Below are 23,902 nucleotides of genomic sequence, written 5' to 3'. Positions count from 1 at the left end.
TGAGAATAAAATACCCTATTGTCAGTTTTGCAGCACTGGAATTTCACCTCAACTGTGTGATAGGACTGAAAAAGTAAGTTTGAGGAGGTGGTATTTGTAGTATAATGTCAAAGAACATGGTATGACCAGTTAGGTGGGATATAATATCCACTAAATGATCACACGGTTTCTCTTGGTGAGTGCTTCTCCCTGATGGAGTCCAGACAGAAATGTGTCAGGAAATGATAAACGGTGTCCAGGAACAATATCTGGGATGCGATGTCCAAGAGTCCAAGTACAAATGAGGAGCAGGGCAATGGGCACAATAATAAAGGGATGAAGCAACATGTGGCCCAAATCACTCACCCTACAGGGATCTAGAAGTGGCTGTGAGACCCTCTGAAATGGTTGTGGGATGGAAGCGGGGTCCATATAGCACCTGTTATCTCCTGTGGCAGCTCAACACTGCCTGTTTGAATCAACTTCCACTGAGTCAAAGACTGTGCAGACAAGCATCGGGTGATTCAGGGAGTCTGAGCCCTCTTAGAAAGTGTGGGGTCACTGGTGAAAGTGCCCTGACGGGTGTTTATGAGATGTCCTGATGCGGAACCCTGATGAGTTGAGATAGTCTCCGATGGCTGCTAACCAAAAGTATTTTATTTTAAATTATAATATTTAGGTGAAGCAACAACATTTTATTTGACCTTTACAGCAGCTCTCTTCAGCAGGAACATGCATGGCAAACGAACACGCTACAAGCAGAGTTCCAAGACACCTCAGCTCTATGCATAAGAAAGTCCTGACATCCTGTCTTGTAATGCCCTCAGACTAGTAAAGAGGAGGGCAGGGGTGTCACAGCCTGTTTTGGGTGGTACACTCCTGCACAGTAACACCCAGCATCTAGACCAAAGGGTTCCTGCAGAAGGCTGCTGAAGAGCTGGTGAGGTGCTGTGGAGGACAAATATAAAATGTTAGAACTCCATTCATCCACACTTTATGTTAAAAAAAAACACTTATATGAAGATACTCATTAACAACTTTCACAAATGAGAAAATGGGACTAGTACTTCATGAATATAAGTGAGCATAATGAACATTAGACAATGCCTCAGTGATGGCACTAGTTCCTAGCAAATTGGTAGATGACTTAATGGTTCAGTCCACAAAATAGATGCCTCCACCATGTGGCTAAAATACATCATTCTAACTTTTTAAAATCAAAACTATGACTTTTAAACTCATATTTCTGACTTTTTTTTAATCTCAGCATTCTCACTCATTTCCAGAGACAAAATCATTAAAATGTAGGACGGCCCCTGTAGTTTACAATTTTGCATGTGTGCATGTAGAACTACACTAGAGCTGCATTTTCTCTCTAGAACAATCCACTTCACCCCACGAGACTTACCTCTAGTCTCTTAACCTTTAAGCAGTCTTTGAAACCTCACCATTTCAGAAAACCTTAGCCTGACTTAGTTTAACTTCTCTCCTACTTATATTTAAAATTTTGTATGTGTATATATGGCTTTAATGCAATGTCTTTTATTAGAACAGTGGAAAAGATGTGCATAACTTAGTAACTTATCATTTTATAAACAATGTTAATTTATTAAGCTATACATTATTACTTATGAACTGTTATGCAAGTAAACTTGGATGTTCAATAATTATAGTTTAGGTGCTAATCATGGACTGCTATTATTCTGTAGGTAAAGAAACTCTTAGGAAAATAAAAACATTGCAGGTCTCAAGAAACTATTATATTCTGCATGACCCGCACTCTGGAAAACTGTAACTTGCAATGGTAATTTTCTAAGAGTTCTGCTATAGCCAAGAGAAATTCAGGGCCCCGGTACAACAAATTCATGGGGCCCCTCTTATAGTCGAGTAGGTTAAAAAATGTAACTTAAAATTTTTTCAGGGGTGTGGTCATACAATTGGGGTCGTGGCAATGCGCCATTGGGGCATGCTAGAACATCAAAATCACTAGCGGAATTCAGCGGAGCGTGACATATGTCCAAGCACTCCTAACTTTCAGGACATCTAGCACCACAGTGTAGTATAGAAAGAATGCAGTGTGTACACAAACAGTTCAGTCTTGGCCTGCCCCTTACATTGGGCACAAGACTCACCAAAAATTGCCATTGTCCCTACTAGAATCTCAACATTTCACACACTATGCTGCTCCTACCTGTTCTTCTCACTTTCACCAACTGTGGCTGCTAGTTTCTTTAGTTGCGGCTTGTCTGGATCCTGGAATGTTGGAGGACCTATTTGGGAAAAAAATGGCTACATTTAGAAAATTACTGCCAGCCCCATCGTTAAATCAATAGCACCCACGATTAATAATTAGGCCTTCCTCTAGCCCCAACATTAAAATAATAGTATTCACATTTAATAAATAAACCTATTCCCTTCCTGCAAACAGCAATACATATTTCCCATAACCATCACTGCCATTAAATAATTCATAGTCACATTTAATAAATAGACCTCATTCTCCCCAAACTCATCCCCACAATCAATAGCCCCCAAACCACCCCATCTAAAATTAATAGTCCCCACTATTAAATTGCCTCACCATCACCCTACAAACAAAATAGCACCCATTAATTAGCCACCACATACCTCACACACACTGCATTGCAACAAGCCCCCTGTGCCATCACACACACATTAATGTGCCCCTTCATTACAACTACACTGTGCCCCCTTATGCTCACACTGCGCCCTCCATGCTGCTTTCCCCCTTTTTTATACACTCTGTGCCTTTCTCCCCCTTTTTTTTTACTCTGTGTCCCTCTGCCTCTTTTTTTTACTCTGTGCCTCTCTCCCCCCCTTTTTTTTACTCTGTGCCTATCTGCCCCCTTTTTTTACTCTGTGCCTCTCTCCTCATTTTTTTTTGTTACTCTGTGCCTCTCTCCCCCTTTTTTTTTTACTCTGTGCCTCTCTCCCTCTTTTTTTTTTACTCTGTGCCTATCTGCCCCCTTTTTTTTACTCTGTGCCTCTCTCCCCCTTTTTTTTTTTACTCTGTGCCTCTCTGCCCCTTTTTTTTATTCTGTGCCTCTTTGACCCTTTTTTTTTTACTCTGTGCCACTCTCCCCCTTCTTTATAGCACTGTCCTTTTCTGTTTTCCTCCCCTTGACTCTCCGTTTCTTTACTTACCTCTTGTTAGGTTCTTTTTTTGCTTTTCTTTTCTCCTCTGCTGTCTTCTCTTCTTTCTTCTGGCTTGGTCCTGTGTGCGGCGCTCCTCACTGACTGACGGGCATGACTTGATGACGTCACGCCCGACAGTCAGTGAGAATTGAGCAGAGCAGCGAGGAGAGGAGGGAGGAGGGACGCGGTGCCCCCCCCCGCGCAATTTTTTTTTTAAAAATCGCAAGATAAAAAAAGTAAAAAAAAATAAAAATGAAAAATTAGCAGCGAGGGCCCAGGCCCAGGTCCCCTGGCATGGCCGAGCCCGGGTAAAATGTACCCGCCCCCCCCCCCCTCTCGGCAGCTCTGGCTATAGCTGTATATGCTATGGGTCACTTATGAACATACTGGCCACCAACTTTGGCAATTTCCGGGGGTATGCGGGCATGTGGGAGTGGGGCTCGGTGAATCGCGTCATTTGACCCTGCCCCCACCACTTAACTTCTGAAGTGGCCAGGAACCGGGAGGTTGCCCTGCTTTCCTGGGAGTCCGGGAGGACCTCCAGAAATTCAGGCGTCTCCCAGACATTCCGAGAGAGTAGACAACTATGATTTAAATATTACAGATAGTGACCACCCTCACCCTTACTTCAAACTGTAGTACTCTCACAAGTGTTTGTGAATGATGCATACCAGTGCATTTACTGCATGCAACAAAGTACTAGTGCAGGGTCACATTAGATGTCTACCTGCAGCAGTATTTGGCTGTGATAATTTTCTGTAGTTTTCACAGACATCCACCACTATCAGTACATTAATGCATAACAGCAGCAAATGCCATTGTTGGAGTTTGATAACGGTTTCTTGACCCTTTCTCCACATTGATGGCAGTAAAAGTAAAGTTAAATCTATGAAGCCCAGATCCTGCCAGGTCCCCTAAAAGACATACAGTGCCAGGGCACTTGCTGCTGGGCCCTAGGGGAGAGACCATGTAGACTAGGAAGTAATATAGCCCTGACCTCGAATCACTAAAATATACATACAGTAATTCATTAAATAAGTAAAGAAAATCTATGAGTTCTCCATCCTCAAAGTGGAAAAAAGCAAAAGCCAGAACAGTAACTTCTGTATTTTAACGAAGTCAATAAAGAACTTCTTAACTTTAAGCAATAGCTGAGGGGCTGGGAATTGTCCACTATAACATATGCAGTATTTTCCCTAGTGTTAAACCAATTATGATTTAGAGATGGACAGAGGCTTTAATGCTTCAGAATCTGTAGCCATTTTTTAAATAAAACAGTACAAATACTGTTAATATTCAACAAACTGCATAAATAAAATGTCACAATCAAAAGTAAAAGTAACAAATTCACCTTAGTTTGTAGGATATTCCCGGAGAGTAGTCAACTATGCTTATGAACTATAAATAAATAGATGAGCAGTGTGTAATTTCTTGTTTACTTTTACTGCGATGCATATATGAAAGTGCATGCACCAAGTATGCTTTTTGGAGTTGATTTGCAGCCTGTAATAAGGACTATGCATGCCAGCAAAAATAATAAAGTATTGATTACTTCTTAACTAATTGCAACTTTCCCTTTTCTATTCCAAAGCGCTAGTTGTCATTCAAGTCTCATTTACCTATGTAGAATATAAACTCAAGGAACGCACAGAAAAGAAAAGGAAAAGACTATTCAAAAAATGTTACCTGTTAATAATAGTGTGTTTTTTTCCATTAAAAACAATTATTAGGCTATTCTTAATGTGTACTATACAGAACATACATTTTTACAGTTGCTCCTAACTGCAAACACATGTTTTAGCATGCATACTCAGCCTTCATAACTAGTAATCAGGACTTAGACTAGCCCTGTAGCTAGAGCAAGAGATATGGCAGAAAACCAGCTTACTTCTGTGCCTGAATCTGACTTGGACGTTGCTGCACAGGAACGCCCTTACTGTACATTGGCTACGTCCCTCCGCCCCTTCCACACCTCGTTCCCTACCTAAAATCATAGGGTGTAGTAAGTGTGCTTTGCACTTCAACATGACTTGAACGTGGCTGCGTTCCTTGGCATATAGTCTGGTTCTGGGTTTGTGCAGAATGAAAGTGAGGACAATATGCAAAGACAAAGCAGATACGCTCCTTAATGACTCAGGCCTGCCACGCCTTGAGACCCTGCCATGTAGCTGCAAAAATCATTATATATCAGACCAGGGAACGTTTTATGAAATTATCAGCTAGTTAAGCTTTCCTCCACAGCTGTGGTTTCATCAGAGGGTCTCTCTGGAGAAACGCGTAAGTAGGTAAACTAAATACATGAAAGGCAGGATTTCATTTTGCTCAACTAGCTGATAATTTAATACAAATATTTTTAGAATCCCAAGACCCGGGTCTAGGAATGCACAAGATTACAAGTCCACTGAATAAAGACTGACCGCGAACAAGCCGTAAGTTTTAAAGTTGGATGGGAGTACGAATCAGTGTCTGCAGATGACAGTAGGAGAAACCGCTGACACAAGTTGCACATACCATGATCCTAACAGGCCTGCTATGAAGCGGGCAGCATTGTGATAATCAGTGTGATTGGATTGCATTGTGATAATCACTGTAAATGGAGTTAAACTCCTGAGACTGGTAATAAGCATATTAAAGTGACATTTATCTTGTATATTCAGCATTTGTTATTAAAATTAACTACGGATTTAAACATCTATCAAGTTATTTTCCCTACTAAAAGGGGAGGAGCTCTGAAGAAACAAAATTGAATGTCCTGGTTCTTAATTGATATTATGTTTTTGTTTCCTTTTATGTATTTTATCATTATTTTTAATGTCTATTAAATTTGTTTGATTAGAAATGATCATTGATGAGTATTATTACATGGTGGCATCCTATGGTCTAGGTGAATTGGATGCGCTTCTTATATTGGATGTGGTTTGTTTACATTGATTTTTTGGGTTGTTACACAGCAACCCTATTAAGAAGCAGCAATCAATTGTTAATATTTGGCTTTGTGATACTGTGTTATTTGTGTGAACTAAAATATTTTGATAAATAGAGGCATTACATTTTTTGGTCAGTGCCCATATTGAATCCATTACTTTGTGACATTCTATTTCTTTTTTTAGGTTTTAAACCTTAAAAATCTAAATCTGTCAATTGTGCTAGCCTTTTGTCCTAAATTACTCGCTTTTTAGTTATTGATTTTTTTAAAACTTTTTTTCTCCATATTCTTCTTGAGTAGTGGCCCCTGTCAGCACACCCTTGTGAAGAGATTATGAGAAAAGTTCATTTCTGTTTTTAAATATAAGTTACATGTTAAATATATTGACCTGCAAGGTTTCCTCTGTAGCAACTAGGCATTGTCTTTTAATAACCAAAAAAAGTCCCTTTCAGTCTACTTGACTTTAAATACATAAAAATTGTGACCACATCCTTAAAAGAGAAAGATTTGTGTGAACCATCCCCACAGGTGTGAACAGTGGATGAACAATACAAATATATCACCATAATCTTAATTTATTTATATGGTACCACAGAATCTGCAGCACCACAAAATCAACAAAAAGAAGCAGAACAAATACATAAAAGTAAGGGACAAGAGAAACAATAGAATCAGTATAATTCAATCCAAGAGACTATAGAGAAAGACACTACATACAAAGACACAACTAGAACAAAGGAAACATTTCAAAAAGGATGAGGAGGAAGAGAGGGACAAATGCAAGAGTTAATATTAAGAGGATTAGGGTAGTAAATGGAGGCAATACAGGTAGAGTGGAAGGGGCAGGTGAAGCGTGAGGAGGGAATTCTCTTAGGATGAGGACGGAGTATTGAGGGACTATGCCTCCTGCAGCTCCTGTCTGCCAGATACTATGTTGGACTTTTGCCTTTGTGTTTATCCAGCCTGCAGTACCACTGTTCCACCAAAGGAGCCACTGTGGTACATGGACTGCCCTACTACCTGCCAGAGATAAGCTCATTACTCCGGGATGCTTAGGACCTGTCCCTGGCCTATAAAGACTGCCTTCCCCCAGCAATCCTTGCCAGTTCATCTGTTGCCTTGACCTCTGTTGGTTCTCCTGTGAGTTATCCTTGTTTGACTTTCTGGTTTGTCTGCTTGTCCCTCCATTTTGGCATCTCTTCCTGTGACCCCTGACTCGGATTTGTTATGACAGCACCAACAGTCCGCCTCCTGTCTCCAGTATCTCCTGTGTACCGGTCCGCAGACTATTGCATCCTGTGTGTCATCTCCACTGCTAGTGGTAACACTTTGCAGACCATCACATCCTGTCACCAGTATCTCCTGTGTATCAGTCTGCAGACTATTGCACTCTGTGTGTTACCTCCACTGCTAGTGGTAACATTTCATAGACCATTGCATCCTGTCTCCAGTATCTCCCGTGTATCAGTCTGTAGTCTATTACACTCTGTGTGTTATCACCTTGCTATAACGGATTAGGCAGACCACTTGGCAGGAGACCCAGATTGGGCACATGACTTGGCAGGGGGCCCGGACTGGGCAGCACAGTGAGAAGCCTCAGAGCGGACACCACAGTGGGAAGCCACAGAGCAGACAGCACAGTGAGAATCCTCATAGCAGAGAGCACTAAATGTCAACTCAGGCTGAACAGCATCAAGTGGCAACTCAGGCTGAACAGAATTAGGCGGCAACTCGATCTGAACCGTCAACAATGTTTCTGGAGCGGACTGGAGGGACAGGACCGTCTCTGGAGCTGGCTGTAGAGGAAGCGCCCTCTCGGAAGCAGGCTGGAAGAGCAGTGTCCTCTCAGAGACAGGCTGTAGCGACAGCACTCTCTCTGATGCAGGCTGTAGGGGCAGCACTCTCTCTGAAGCAGGCTGTAGGGGAAGCACTATCTTTGAAGCAGGCTTTAGCTCAGGAACAGAGACAGCAGTTGGCGACTTGGAACTGGAGACAGCGCATGGCAACTCGGAACTGGAGACAGCGGCTGGCAACTCGGAACTGGAGACAGCGGCTGGCAACTCGGAACTGGAGACAGCGGCTGGCAACTCGGAACTGGAGACAGCGGCTGGCAACTCGGAACTGGAGACAGCGGCTGGCGACTAGAGAACAGAGGCAGAGGCTGAAGGCTCAAGATCGGAGGCAGTGGCTAGAGACTCAAGACCGGAGACAATGGCAGGAGATTCAGGACTGGAGACAATGGCAGGAGATTCAGGACTGGAGACAGTGGCAGGAGATTCAGAACTGGAGACAGTGGCAGGAGACTCAGGGCTGGAAGCAGAGGCTGGTACCTGGGAACTGGTTGGCAACTCAGAACTGAAAGCAGAGGATGACACCTCAGAACTGGAGGCAGAGGACGGCACCTCAAAGCTGAAAGCAGAGGATGACACCTCAGAACTGAAGGCAGAGGATGGCACCTCAGAACTGGAGGCAGATGATGGCACCTCGGAACTGGAGGCAGAGGGTGGGACAGACGACAGGAGCTGGCACCTCAGGACAGGCGACAGGAGCTGGCACATTTAGGACAGGCGAATGGAGCTGGTGCCTCAGGACAGGTGACAGGAGCTGGCACATCAAGACAGGCAGCAGAGACTGGCATCTGGAGACAAGTAGCTGGAACTAGCACCTTGGGACTGGCAGCTGAAACTAGCACCGCGAGACAAGCGGCTGGAGCTGGAACCTCGAAAAATGCGGCTGGAACTGGCACCTCTGGACTGGCATCCTGAGGAAAACAGCTGGAACTAGCTCCTCTGGACTGGCAAACTAAACTGGTGCCTCAGGACAGGCGACTGGAACTGGTGGGCTAGGCCTCATCCCAGGGAACAGAACAGGCAGTAATGTGGGAATAGGAAGTGAAGCACAAACAAATCCAGTGTGAGGAGGGGAATAAACAGAAGACGGTTCTGTAGCCTGTCGTGATCTGTGGAGAGGACAGTCTTGTAAAAAGTTTATATTACTGGCACACAGTCCCCCCCTCCTGCCCTCACACTTGATCTTGACATGAGCCCCCCCGCTGCCCTCACACTCACCATAAACATTAGCGTGTCCCCCCTTCCACAGCCCTGACACTTACCTTTTAGGCGCATTCTCTTCTCTGTTCATATGGGACGGCACCAGTCACATGGTGCGCATCATCCCATGTGATATCTAATCTGATAGGCCAGGGAGGAAGCAAAGGATCCAGCTGTACTTTGCTCCTCCCAACCACTGAAGAGGGCGGAGCTATCCGACATCAGGGCTTACCGGGGAATTTCCCGGCTCCCCGGCAGACCAGTCCGACACTGGAGAACCTGGTATGTACTGTGATAAAACTAGCAGTGTGGCTGCATATACAGAGGTTAGGAGTCCCTAATCCCAGAGAGGGGGAGAGCCACATGTCACTAAAGAGAACCCGAAGAGAGACAGGGGGACATTTTGCATGGAAGAGACCCTGGAGTGAAGGTTCCTGCAAGAGGCATGGTAGCTGAAGTGTCAGTGCGTACACAGAAAGAAGTGTCAGAGCGGTGGTAGTCACATTCCCTAAGCTGATTATCACAACTACTAAAAATCAGACGCAAAAATAGCGATCACTAAGATTTAGACACGACTGATTTCCCGACCACCTAAAGTAAGACAGTACAAAAACACTGAAATCTAAACAAATAGAAAATGAAAATCACAACATGTTTAATCACTACACATTTAAAAAACTGATAGTAAACATGCCTAAAAAAAACAACTAAAATATTGTACACCTACCAAAACAAATAATGACCTAGATAATTGCGACCACAACCAACTACACAAATATCGAAATCTGTATGAACTCGACCAACCTAATGAACGATCCAGAATAACACCTACTAATAGAAATCACGACTTAGGTAATTCCAACCCTACACAAATACAGACGTATCAATGAACATGACATACATAAATATCCAGACAAATAACGCAGACATACATAAATATCGAGCAAAGAAATTGCACCCACTATTTACATATATCAATACTATTTATCTGATGTTCATTTTTACTTTTTGGTATCAAAACACAATTATACACGAAACAGTCTATTAAACACAATAACCCATTACAATTGTCTTGTTAATAAAGTCAAAGTTGTTCAAACAGGTACTGAAACAGGCCTTTGCAATTGTCTGGTCAATAAAGTCACAATTGTTCAAATAAAGTAATAGGTACTTGGGCTCCTAACACACTGATGATGTCACACAAATATGAATATATTAATACTAGTCTATCACATGCAGATGAATAGCATAAAATTGATACATTTCGAGCCTCAAAACCCGTACTATAAAAATCTTTGGCGCAAATATGCACGCTGCCATTTCTAGGATTCTGACGAGCTTGCTGGTGTAACGCTCCGGTCCCACAGATAGTACCTGTCTCATTACCTGCAGTCCATTCATTTGGAAACTGCCATGTCCCAGCATCAGACATTCTCCAGTTCATTCATTCAGCTATATTCAGATCTGTGCAGGTGCAAGCCTATTGCACTTCATGACCTCCTCCCTCTTTTTCATTGGCTAAGCACTTCTGGAGCACTGGTTCCTGTTCTCCTTGTGGTTTGCCTGTGTTCCAGTCTGCTCTCAGTTTGTGGTCTGTGCTAAACCATCGCTGTTCCAGTACCTCTCTTACCATCTCCAGTGTACTTCATCGTGACAGCTCCGGTTTTCTCATCGCTACCACTTAGAGCCGCCACTACACTTGTGACTCATCAGCTGTTACCACGAGTTACCTCCGCTACTCCAGCCTGCTCTCAGTCTCTGGCTATGTTGAACTATTACTGCTCCAGTACCTCTATTACCATCTCCAGTGTACATCATCGCAACAGCTTCAGTTCTCTCATCACTACCACTCAGAGCCGCTACTACATCTGTGACTCATCAGCGGTTACCACGGGTTACTTCCGTTACTCCAGTCTGTTCTCAGTCTCTGGCTGTGTTGAACTATCGCTGCACCAGTACTTCCATTACCATCTCCAGAGTACTTCATAGTGACAGCCTCTGTCCTCTCGTATACCACAGAGCACCTATTCTCCTAGTGACTCATTGGCTGCTGACCATCAGCCTATATTATTGTTGTGCCTGTATTTATACCACTCATCTGTGGACTCCATCGTCTTCATCCACTTCACCTGGCTCCCCCACATCTTTCTGTTCTACACTCACGGAACCGCGACCTGCATACTTGGTGCAGCTAAGACCATACCTCCTTGCAGGGTTCCTGGTGAAAACCACCTGTCTGTTAGCCTCCGCGCCTGTGGGTGGGCTTAGCCATGTTCAGCAGAGCCTAGGGATCAATTTCCTGTAAGCCAACCCTGACAGCTGGTTGTTGTGGTGGATCTGGCTTTGCTGACCTGGTTCCAGAAATCGTTTTCCAATGCTGCAGAGTTTGTATGGCGGTTCATTCGTGACCGAATTCTGGACACCAAAACTGCTTTTTTTAAAGCACAATTATTTTTTTTTCTCTACTTCTCTAATATCACAGTATGTCTAGGGATCATAGAAGGTGTGTTTCTTCAAAGGATAAGGCCGAGGAAGAACGACGACTTCAAGACTCCAGTGAAGAGGAAGCAGTGGTCCAGAGTCCCGAACACATTCCAGCTCCATCAACATCCACCATTCCAGAGGCAGAAGAGCAAAAGGACATGGGGGACCAGGAATCGACCGATGATAATGACAGTGACGAGGGACCCAGCACTTAAATTCGAGGGCCATGCTTCAACGAGGCTGAAAATAAAGTGTTGGTTTCTCAGGTAAGAAAGTGATATCTTCCTTTATTCCCCTACACCCAATCCCCAATGTAAATCTTCATATAAACAGTCAGGTGTAAATGTACAAATTTTCTTGGTAAATGTACACCTCACTATTAATGCTCACATATGTTTTCTTTAATTATTGTTTTTCATCCAATTACACTGTAAAAGCAAATTATATTTATATATGCTTTTAATACCATTAAAATGATGCTACAATCAGATGCACTCACCTCCAAGGTATAGGGCTTACATATAGTAAGGGTTGGCTTGTGAATCACACCCAAATAAGCCTTAAATACTAATATCCCCCGCCACAAATGTATTTTATGACTAATTTAAATGCTACTAAATATTGGCATTATGCATTGTTAATACACAAACTACAATTTTTTTTGTTTTTTTCAGATTCCTTCATTTTCATTTTTTAAATTTTTCAATCAAGTTTTTAAATTTAACCATAGCTATACATGATATGACTAGCAAAATTTAGATACAAATAGTATTTTTATTAAAATAAATCACTTCAAACCTAAACTGTTGAGATGACATACATCATTTGTATCTTTCCTGTCTTAATTATAGCTGTGCACACATTTTTTATGGATTTTACACTGCTTACAATATTTTCCATCTGTAATCTGTTCAGTCAAGTGTCAATTCACCCCATGTCTATCTAATTAATCTTGACTATATCAATACATGTACATTTTTAAATACAGCAACTGTCTTTTAAAATGTATTTACATCAGCTCCCCTGCCCTAAACTACTTTAAGGGGCGTATCCAATTGTCAGCGTTAACGCTGAAAAACTAGCGTTAAAAAAATATTACCATTTATACGGTAATATTGCGCACGAAAACCGTTAATACGGTAGTTTACTCGCGGAATTTCAGGGAGCGGCGAGCTGAAATTCCGCGAGTAATTACCGTATTAACGGTATGATTTTTTGAGCGCTCGTTTGTTATCTATAACGCTAACAATTGAATACGCCCCCGTTGTCATCCAAATTTTAACAATGAAAATAATTGTTGTTTAATAAAGAATAATCCTGCATTTGAAAAAAAAATGAAATAATGCCATTTTATATTTTTTTTAATAGGTTTTGCAATTCAAGAACAAGATCCTAGGCAAAAAGGGTATGAAGACCAGATACCATGTCCGAAGTAAGATCTGGAGTTCCATCAGCAAAGCAGTGTCTGCGGTACATGGCATCCCTCTCAATGAGGAAACTTGTAAGAAGCGGTTTCGTGATTGCCGGAGAAGTACCAAGGCAAAGATTGCAAAGAGATTCCTGTCTGATGTTAAGAAGAGACACAAGGTCACCTGAAAGAAATGGCAGGAGAAGTTGCGCGATGACCTGAACGCATTGGATGAGGATGTTTCTCCTGTGAAAACTTCGAAAGGGAAACCGAAGCCCTCTGGTAAGGTTTTTTACTATGTAATTTAGAGTGGATAATTTAGGCGTACTGTTCACCGCACCATGTTTGCCAACCTTTCACACAGCACTCACAGTTGTTTTCCCCAAATTAATAAATTTAGATTTCTTTAATTCATCACAGTCAATAAAGGCAAGACAAGGGACTTCAGCAGGACCATGAGGAAGAAGTCCACTTGTCTCTCAACAGGTAATTGTATCTTATTTGTAAATTAACTTTAAGGTTTAAATTAAATACTCTCCAAACTAAAGCAAGCTAAAATTTCCTCAGTTTCATCTGTGCGAGGTATTATAATTTAGTACATACTACCGTTACACCTGTAATGTTCTCACATGTACTGCCACAAATTTCAATTAATAGTTTACCATTTTTCGTCTATGTCATCAGCTAAGAGAAGAAAACTGTTTGTTGAGGAAGAACCTGAGCATGGAAGTCATGAAGACACTGTGATTGATTTGGAGAATGTGTCCAATGAAGTCCATTCAACAGAAGATTTCTGTACAGTGGAAATGGAAGCCCACACAGCACCAATAAAGCCAGAAGACGCCACTCAACCTGAATGTGAGCAAGCCACAGTTCAGTTAGCGGACATCATGCAAACCGTAGCGGTGGACCGAGCTACAATTCAGGTCACGGACACAACTGAAGAAACCGCAGAACGGGTGAACAAACCTCCATCAGATGCTGAAGTTCCTAACATCTCACCTGAACCAACACAGCGTGAGGAAGAAGGGCGTGACTATCCAAGTTCACAGGACCAAGCCACTCATCCCTCGTTAATTTGCATGCTTTTGGAGAATCAGTGACAAATTTTGGCCAAACAGAATCTCTTTGCCCAAACACTTTTGAACCAAGGAATGCGTCAATGGAACATTCTACAGCACTCAGGAACATCCAAATGTCACAGCATCAAATGTGGCAACTGTGAATGAAGTGTGGGTCGCACAGCAACAGGCGGCTGCAGCGAGCATTGCAGTTGTCACGAGTCTGCAACTCCTGGTAAATGAAATGATGCAAAGAAATGTCCAAAAGAGTGCTGCAACGCATTCCCAACCTGCTTGGGTACCAACCTCGGAAACAGCAACACAAACAGTTGAAACAGAAAGTGAACAGAAGACAAGATCCACCAAAGAGCCACCTCATCGTTGATGGCAGAAGAATCGCCTGCCCTTCGCCACAGCAGCACTTCAGGTAATTGCAATAGGCAACCGACATACCTGCAACCGACAACCTTTCCTGGCTCCATCTTGTATTTTCCTTTCCCAGGCCTTTTCTTGGTTTGTTTGTGCCCTATCCGTCCTCTTTTCCTCTAGTCAAAATGTATTCGCTCACGGGCCTTTTATCCCACTCTTTGTAGGTTTCACGTTGTAACTGTGCCAGTCACCAGCCATGCCTCATCGTTGAAGACAGAAGAATCGCCCCAACATGACAGACATTGGAAATACAGACTGTCTACTCAAGTTTTTTGTAAGATAACCTTTTCACCTCTCACGATACACACTGAATACATGTAAATGAAACAGCATTTACAAATGTAAGTTTCTTTAAAAAATACTTGTAATTATTAGGGCTAGTGATGTTTTTTATAATTTTACGTTTGCTGTGGCAATCTTTCTAAATCTTCAAATTTACAATCTTCTTCTTTAAAATTTGAATGCGCTGTGCTATATTCTTGTGTAATGATGGTTAAATATATCTGATGTACAACCTTTGTTTTTTGTCATTCAACAGATGTTACAAAGTCAGCTTCACCGTGCAAGCAAAACCTTAACTAAACATCTTCACAAAGAAAAGATGCACTTACAGAAATTAAAAGAGAGTGACCTAAATTTGAGAGCATCCTACAAAGCTTTATCAACCATTTGAACACGTTTACCAAAACCTTTGGTCCAACAATTACTCGTTCAATATTATCGTCATTAAATAATTTTTGCTCATATATATTGATAACAGTTTTTTTTTCACTATATATTGTTAATGATTGTATTTATATTAAAAACTTGTTGTTTTTCAAATTGTACAGACTGAATTCATTGTAACTGACATTTACTATGCAATTAATTAATATACATAAGTGTTGCTAGGGTGCTATGGTTAATGTGCTTGCCTTGAATATTAACATCCGTATTACAAATGAATGTTATTTTTTGGGTAATTTACTGTTTAACTTGATAAATAGTGTAATATAGTGGGTTAATTTTCCTACTAAAACTTTTAACAATGCACAAATATATATTATAAAATTATAGAAAAGACATTACGACATAAGTTGACCAACAATCACTTTATAAGTTGATTATAAATGCCAAAGTATAAAACCTACATAGTAAGATTTTAAAAATAACATTAATGAGCTGCCACTTAAAATAATAGAAAACATAATTTAAATGTTGAATTGCAACATAAACAATTATACTGATTTATAGTTAACCTTAACAACTGTTTTAGAAAAGAACTACTGTACTTAATTCCTGCCACTGCAATTTCGATTGCATCTTATTCTGTTGAATATTGTTTAGGCGATATTATTAAAGAAATTTGATAGTAAACAGTCAATTAAACTTAAACAGTATAAATCCTATAGTGTGCCATCTAAGAATGGGTATTAGTTGCAATAATTACGGTATATACTTTTTAAAAACATGTCTAAAAATCACCTCAAGCAAGCTACATAACCTTGATAGTAAGATTCTTAAACATAACATTGTCAGTAACCCACCAGTGTTCTGCATGAGTATTTTATTGAGAAATTAAAAATAGCAAAGTTGTAATTAATAATAAATCGTTTAATTTTCTGTAGAAAGTAAATTTATTACCTATGGAATAACATTGTCTTGCAAACATGTATGGCATCTGACCCATCAGTTTTATTTATTATTCAAATAACCCCCATTGTAATTCCTATTGTCTGTGGCTTACAGTCTCCACGTATTAACAAACTGAAAACCTGTTGCCAAATTTACAAGCTAATAAAGTTAACGCGACCGTGCCAATTAACGGTGTATCTGTTACAAGTGTTAACTAACTGATTAACAAACATTAAATTAATGCAGAGACACAGTCTGACATCTTCAACTTCGTGCTATTATTCAGACATTATGTCATAGTGTAAATAATTGCTTAATGTAGGTAAATAGTCCAACCTCACATTTGCCTAAAAAAACTTTTCCCGACCAGTGTCACATCGCCACTTATTACTACTGAATAAACTTGCTAATTCGTGTTGTATACCTGGCTTTGCCTGACTCTTTTACAGAGAACGGGTTTTGCTATATACCCCTTTGGGATACCTACTTTCCAATCCGCTATTATACACTTTTGTGACAAATCTCTGCAATTTCGAGGAACTTATTTAGACACGGATTATCCTACTACCGAAATTATGGCGACATCTGTTACCCTAGTGCCATCTCGGAAAGGTGGAAATCTACTCAACGTTGATGGATTTCTTTTCACCAAGAACAAACAGCGTGGGGAAAGGTGTTATTGGCATTGTAACGAGTTTAAAAATGGCAGTTGTCGTGCATGGGCCATCACCATGGAATTTGGAAATGGCGGCAAACTGACCTCTCACACGGAACATAACGACGCAGCGAGGGCAGAAAGAACTGATGTTGCCAGAGCAAGACACAACATCAGGGAATGGGCTTGTAATACCATCGAGAGCCTGGCACCGATCAACCAGCATGTCACAGCTGAAATGCCATCAACAAGCACAGTGTACACGCCAAATCGTTCTGCTCTCAGGCAATCAGTAAAGAGAGTGAGATTCGCTGACATGCCAGCACAGCCAACGTCTATCAACGATCAATGTCCCCGACAATTTAAAAGAAATAGATGGAGAGCAATTTCTCAGGAAGGACACCACATTTTGCAGCGAACGCATTTTACTGTTTGCGACTCGTGAAAATTTAGAAAAACTACAGGTTATGGATAGCACCTTCAAAATGTGCCCAACATTATTTAGGCAGATCTACACCATCCATGCTATGGTTGGTACTAATGAACACACCAGACGTTTTGTGCCACTGGTTTATGGATTACTTTCGAGTAAAAGCATGGGAATGCTATCAAAAGTTTTTCCAAGAACTACAGGATTATGCCATGGAATTTGACATCGACCTGGTACCGCAATATATCCTCACCGATTTCAAGATAGCTGCAATAAATGCCACCCAGCTTGAATTTGGAACCTGCCAGCATAAATGTTGCATATTTCACCTGGGTCAGAGTCTTTACCGCAGCATTCAGACAGCAGGATTAGCTCAGCTCTATGGCACTGACCCTGGTTTTTGCACTCCGTATGAGGCATTTGCAAGCCCTTCCCGTTTTGCCCCCGAAACAAACGAAATTCCAGATGCCTTTGAAGAATTGAAAAGACATTTACCTGAAAATGCAGAACTGGTCGCTAAATATTTTGAAGAAAATTATGTTCTTGGTAGACGACGTAAATGAACTCAAAGTCAATCTACAAGAACAGCACCGTTGTTTCACCCCATAATGTGGTCGGTGCATGAAAATAACAGGTTGGGCATCCCACAAACAAATAATAAATTGAAAGGTTAGCACCAGCGATGGAACAGCATATTGAGCGAGAAGAAGTTAGGTGTGTACAACCCGATCACCTACTTCATTAAAGAACAAAACACCACCAAAGACCAAATTTAGAAGGTGACTGGCAACACTAGAAGGACACCACCAGGAAGGGAACAAAAAGAACGTGAAACTGCATTCCAAAGATGCATCGGTAAGAGGGAAACAGTGGACCTCATGACATATTTTAAAGGGGTCACCTACCACTTATAAACAAGTTGGACACAAAAATAAAACATATGTAATACAAGCTGCCCTCCCGCGAATTGCCCGTTAGTCTGCACTTAGAGCAATGTCTGAGCTCTGCGCTACCACATGTTACAAACCACTTTTTAATGCTAGTTTTATATTAACTGTAACCTTTTTCTACCTAGGAAATATAGGACATGTTGTATGCTAAGGAGAGGAGGGTGCACAGTAAGAATACCCTCAGGCCTATGAGCATTTCAACAATCGAAAGGATCTATAAAATACTGGGGATGGAAAGTATTTAATGACGAATTTACTTTCCTAAATTTTAAACTAAATTGTGAGTTTTCATTTTTTGGCTTATAGGGAAGAAAATATGCAGCAAATAAGCAAGTGTCTTTAATATTACATTAAAGGATTAATCAACACACATGGAGACAAATAGGAACATAGAATTATCATGGACGACAACCAGGGTGAGTATATGTATTAGATTTGACTATGAAAATATAATATTTTTACATTAAGTAAGACTGTATTTAATTTTTAAAACATTACCAGTATTAGGACAGATTTTAGATTGGATGAGGATTAGAAGTTTGTCTTATAGGATTCAATGTACAATAAAGAAGAATAACATGGTTATTATAATCTCTATTCCATGAATATAACTGGCATATCGTGGAGTGAAGGCATAGGCCTTCCATTTCCTAATCAAATGTAAGTACTTATCTTGTAAGGGCTATGATAATGATATAACATATATATTTTTGTAGTTATGGTTACAAATTTGAGATGTTACAGTGATTGACGTGTTTTAAACAGGAAATTTACATTTAAAGTGTGTCTAGGAATATTGTTATTACTTTCTATACAGTTTTTTTATGCTAACCATGTCCTTTTCGTTTTTCAAAAATACAATGAAAATGAAGAATTGAGAAGAACAGATTTATATGGCCAATCTATAGATGTGATCTGTAAATTGTACATTAACAACATTAAACTTACCATTTTTAATAATGACAATATTAATAAATTAACAATAAATTACCACATATACAAAAGAATGTGTCTGTGCAATGCTTAAGTGAGAAAATAAACTAAGCTTTTAATAATAATTGGTTATAATGTAAACAGTTTAAAAAATGTAAATGTAAGAATAAGAAAGAATTATTATAACATGTATATAACAGTATTGCACAATATGATTAAAAATGGTTGAGAATATAATAATAAAAGATAATTATATTTATTCTTTCAATTATATACATTACAAAGTATACAACAATTTGCTTTAATTTACATCTGAATTAATCTAAACATAGACAATTATACATCATAAACGGCAGCAGTTACAATAAAATATTGGTTAATAATACACAGTTCCTAGAAGAACAAAAGATTAATGTCTAATTAAATATCAATAATGAACACAACAAAACATCTGACGTATTATTGGTATTAAAAGCATACTAACTGGTGTAATGCTTTGTGAGTATGACAGGAAAGGCTAGTAGAAAACACGGCTACAGAATACTTGACAACATATAGTAATACCAAACATGGTCGGGAAAAGTATATATGTTCATCTAAGTTCAAATTTATGTTAAATTATTATGACCCTAACACCTTTGATTGTGAATAATAAACTGAATATGTTAAAAAAAATACAGAGACTGTAATGTTTGATAAAGCTAATAAATAATGTAGTAATCGGGTACATATGGAATTGCATAACTATTAATTATAGCAATTTCACTCTTACCGTTTTACCGTTTTCATACTCCTTTTTTTGCGTGAGTAAATGGACTCTTTATTTTTATTAATAGATTATCAAGTTGGGTTTGTTTACAAAAATAATGTGTAGGGTTTATATCTCAGTAGTGATTTTTGATGTAGACATTAATGTTCTATCAACAACGGAATATGTTGGCGCTATATAAATAAATGATGATGATGATGAATATTGGATGTAGGAATATATTTAGTAGTAATTATCGGTTTTGTAGTTATTATTTCAGAGTTATTTTTATTTTGGTAGGAATTTATTTAGTGTAGGAAATATTTATTGTTTTTTGCAGTGATTTTTATATTTGTAGGTAATATTTCTCAGTAGGCATTTCTTGTGTAAACATTTAGCACTGTCGTTCACCTTTATTGTAGTCATTTATGCTATGGTTATTTGAAATTAGTAGGCATTTTAGGTATGCCGTGTTATTAGGCATACATAAAATGAGGCATAGCTCGCATCTGTTTTACATCGCTGAAGAAGAGTATATAAATAATCTATTATTTTATATTTCATTTTATAACATAAGATCAGAATTCAGCCATAATTGAATGAGGACAGTGACTTTGCACATACAATCCCTTACTTACTGTTACTATGGAACTTGTGGAAAACCGGAAAAAAAAGCAGTTCTTTGCTTTTGAAGCAGACTACATGCTGTGGGCACTTCCTGTGGAAAGGTAAACTCCGCCCACTTGTAAGTGAACCTTTTCTCTAGCACAAATGCAAAGCTCTCTCTTGTTATCCCGCTTTGACCCTTTTACAATTGCGCCTACTATGTAGCTGTTGCATTAATGCACTTGTAGGCATTCTCGTGTAGTTCTATTGGTTGTCGTTATTTTCAGCGTTGTGTATTCATACCCAACCTGTGTCAGAGCCCAAAGGAGAAATCATTCCCACAGAGGAGGGGTGAGCTGCAGTTTAGAGTTACACAGCATGTGTCAGAACTGAATTGAGGAGAAGCTGCCTGCCTGTTAGCATCCATGTGAATGCCCCTGCAGAGAAGGGTGAACTGCAGTGAAGTATGGAGTACTGGAGTGTAAGAGACATGTGAACTATGTTATATTACATCTAGATAACATTAAGAACTGTGCAGGAGAGAGTAAGGAGCTGTATATATATTTATTTATTGCTGCAACAATTATGATTATCGTGCTGGAGTAAGAGGAGTGTAAATAAAGAGTTCAGTTTGTCATAGAGATGGTCTGGCGCCCAAATTATTATGACTTTCATTGCACTGCACCACAAAGTGACATCACCTGTGTTCCACTACTTGCAAAGAAGCACCTGCATGTGCAGGGACCCCCTGGTCATTTATACCCATGCCCCTCAGCTAGCAAGGGCTTTGGAAGGAGGTGCACTGTGTAAACTTTGCACCCCACACCACACACAGTGATTTACACTGTGTGTGGTGTAGGGTACATATGTAAAATGCCATAGTAGTGAGATAATTAACCAGGCTAGTCATTTGGGTGAGGGGTTAGCACAATTACTAAAATATGTAAACTTTTGAATATATACTTGAAACACCTATACACCCCATGGTATCAATGATTTGTTTGATTTAAATATATTTTTAGAGCAATATTTTTGTTGATTGTAATTTGATATATCTTTGTAACAATGTTTTCATTGTAGCTTGTTGTAACTTATTTATATTTTATTGTCATTTTTTTAAATCGTACGCTCAGATTTATATAAGCAGAAAGATTTCTATTTTAGTGACATTTTTCCCTTCATTAATATATTTACTGCCATTTTTCATTGAATAATTTTTCACTCTTGGCTTTAGGATTTTTATTATAACTTTTTATGTGCAGACATTTTTTATTGATTTTATTCATTTACTGACAATATCACTTATATGTTTCATTGCATGATTTTTTGTTTCAAAATGAATTACTAGTTATTTAAATAAGGAGTTCCTCTACCGCATGGTATAAAGATTACCTGTTAAAGGAGTGTTCTCCAAAACGCGTAGCATAGGAACACCTGGTTAGACTGGTACATGGTGGGGTAGATGCTAAATATCCAAAGCTTATACAATTATGTGCCAAAACTGTACATTCAGTATGTATTCTTTCTAATACATTAACATTGCTTGATCTTTGTGAGGTTTCATTTTTTCTCTACCAGTCTCCATAAATGTTACACGTTCTACATTCACTAAAGTGGAAATGCCCACTGGATGGTAAATTCCTGAACAGAGATCTAGTAGGACAGTGATTAACATTGTGAGTCCCTTCTTTTTTATTATTATTATTACTTTTATTAATTTTTATTTATTAAGTGTCAGAGACCGGTGTGAGTGAGTTCTCTGTTCAGCGCTGCGGAATCAGTGGCGCTATATAAATAAATGGTGATGATGATGATGTTAACATAGCACTCAGTGCTTTACATTGTAGAGATTGAGATACAAACACATGACATGAAATTTAATGCAATAACAATTACAGCTGTTTATGGAGATACTTGTTTAGGGATACAGGCACAGTCTAGTTTATGGCTCCAAGCAGTTGTTAATTACAGGCACAGTACTAGTTCCTTGCTTTGAACAGTCAGTGATTACAAGTGTTACTCTAGTTTCTGGCTTCAGGTAGTTGATTATCAAAATACAGTGCTACTTCCTGGCCCTATTCAATTGTAATTGCAGGTATAGTGCTTATTCCTATCTCCAGGTAGTTGATGATCACAGGTACATTGCTATTTTTTTGGCTCTGGGCACTTGGTGATTACAAACACTGTTCTAGTTTATAGCTCAAGGCAGTTGATAACCACAGGCAAAGTGCCACTTCCCGGCAGATGGTAATTATGGATACAGTGCTAGTTCCTTGCTCCAGGCAGTTGATACCCACAGGCACTGCACTAGATCCTGGCTCTGGGGAGTTGGTCACCACAGTCACTGTGTTGGTTCCAGGATATGTGCAGTTGGTGATTACAGGTACTATGCTAGCTCCTGGCTCCAGGCAATTGATGATCATAGGAAAAGTGCTGGTTCCTAGTTCTGCACAATTCGTGATTACAGTTACTAAGCTAAATTGACTTTTTACTATGCCCTTTGACTACTTTCACTTGGCTGTGCTTAACATTCTTCCCTATGGTGAAAGTAAAACATGTTTGCTCTCACATTATACAACACTGTACCATTTACCATGTTTCTGTGGGTGCTCTTAATTGGGACTACAGTTCATATTTAAAAACTAGAAATCACCTGAATGAATAAGCCTCTGAGGAAATGGTTTATCTTCCAGGTTATGCCGTCTTGTAGTCAGTGAAATGTATTCAGAACAGTTTCATATACAGGTTCTTTGATATCAACATCATCAACAACAGCCGACGCTCTGGGAATTTTGATCACTGTATCATAAATTGGGATAAAATCATTCGCTTCTGCAAGTTTAATCTGTAATAAAATATAAAGGAAATACAAGACTGAGAGAAGTATTTTGTGTAAACTGTATTTTATTTAATTTTTGCATGCTGATTATTTCTTGTTAACTTGTTATGTTAATGAAGTAACAACCCCCAATCAAAATGTTAATCTATTACTAATGATCTCTTTAATCACGTCAACTATATGTAATAGATTACCCGTCTTTTTATCTGTATCCTGTGATGGTGAACAATAGCTGCAATCACTGCAACTATTAGTGCTATACCACATGGTATTCCAACCGAAAGACCAATTATTAATCCCTAAGAGAGGGAGAAAAAAAAGATAATGCACTTAACTCGCACCTCTACAAAGAAAAATGAGTGAAGATTCCAACCATAAAATAGGCGCGAGATGTTTCTGCTGCACAATTCGGTGCAAGTAACCTTACATACAGTATATAACAGGATATCAATTGTGTATAACAAATTTTGATCAGTGGCGATGGTAAGGAAGCAAGAGGGTTTAGCAACATGAGACACACTTTTGGATTATTTCTTTGTACATATCAGGATATTGCCCATTTTGGGTATTGCTCATTTGCAATGTAAAGTGGAAACAATTTTTACAGCCAAAAGGAGAAAAACAAACCAATCTA

Source organism: Mixophyes fleayi, chromosome 6 (genome assembly GCF_038048845.1).
Source record: "Mixophyes fleayi isolate aMixFle1 chromosome 6, aMixFle1.hap1, whole genome shotgun sequence".
NCBI lineage: Eukaryota > Metazoa > Chordata > Amphibia > Anura > Limnodynastidae > Mixophyes > Mixophyes fleayi.
This window is presented reverse-complemented; position numbering follows the sequence as displayed.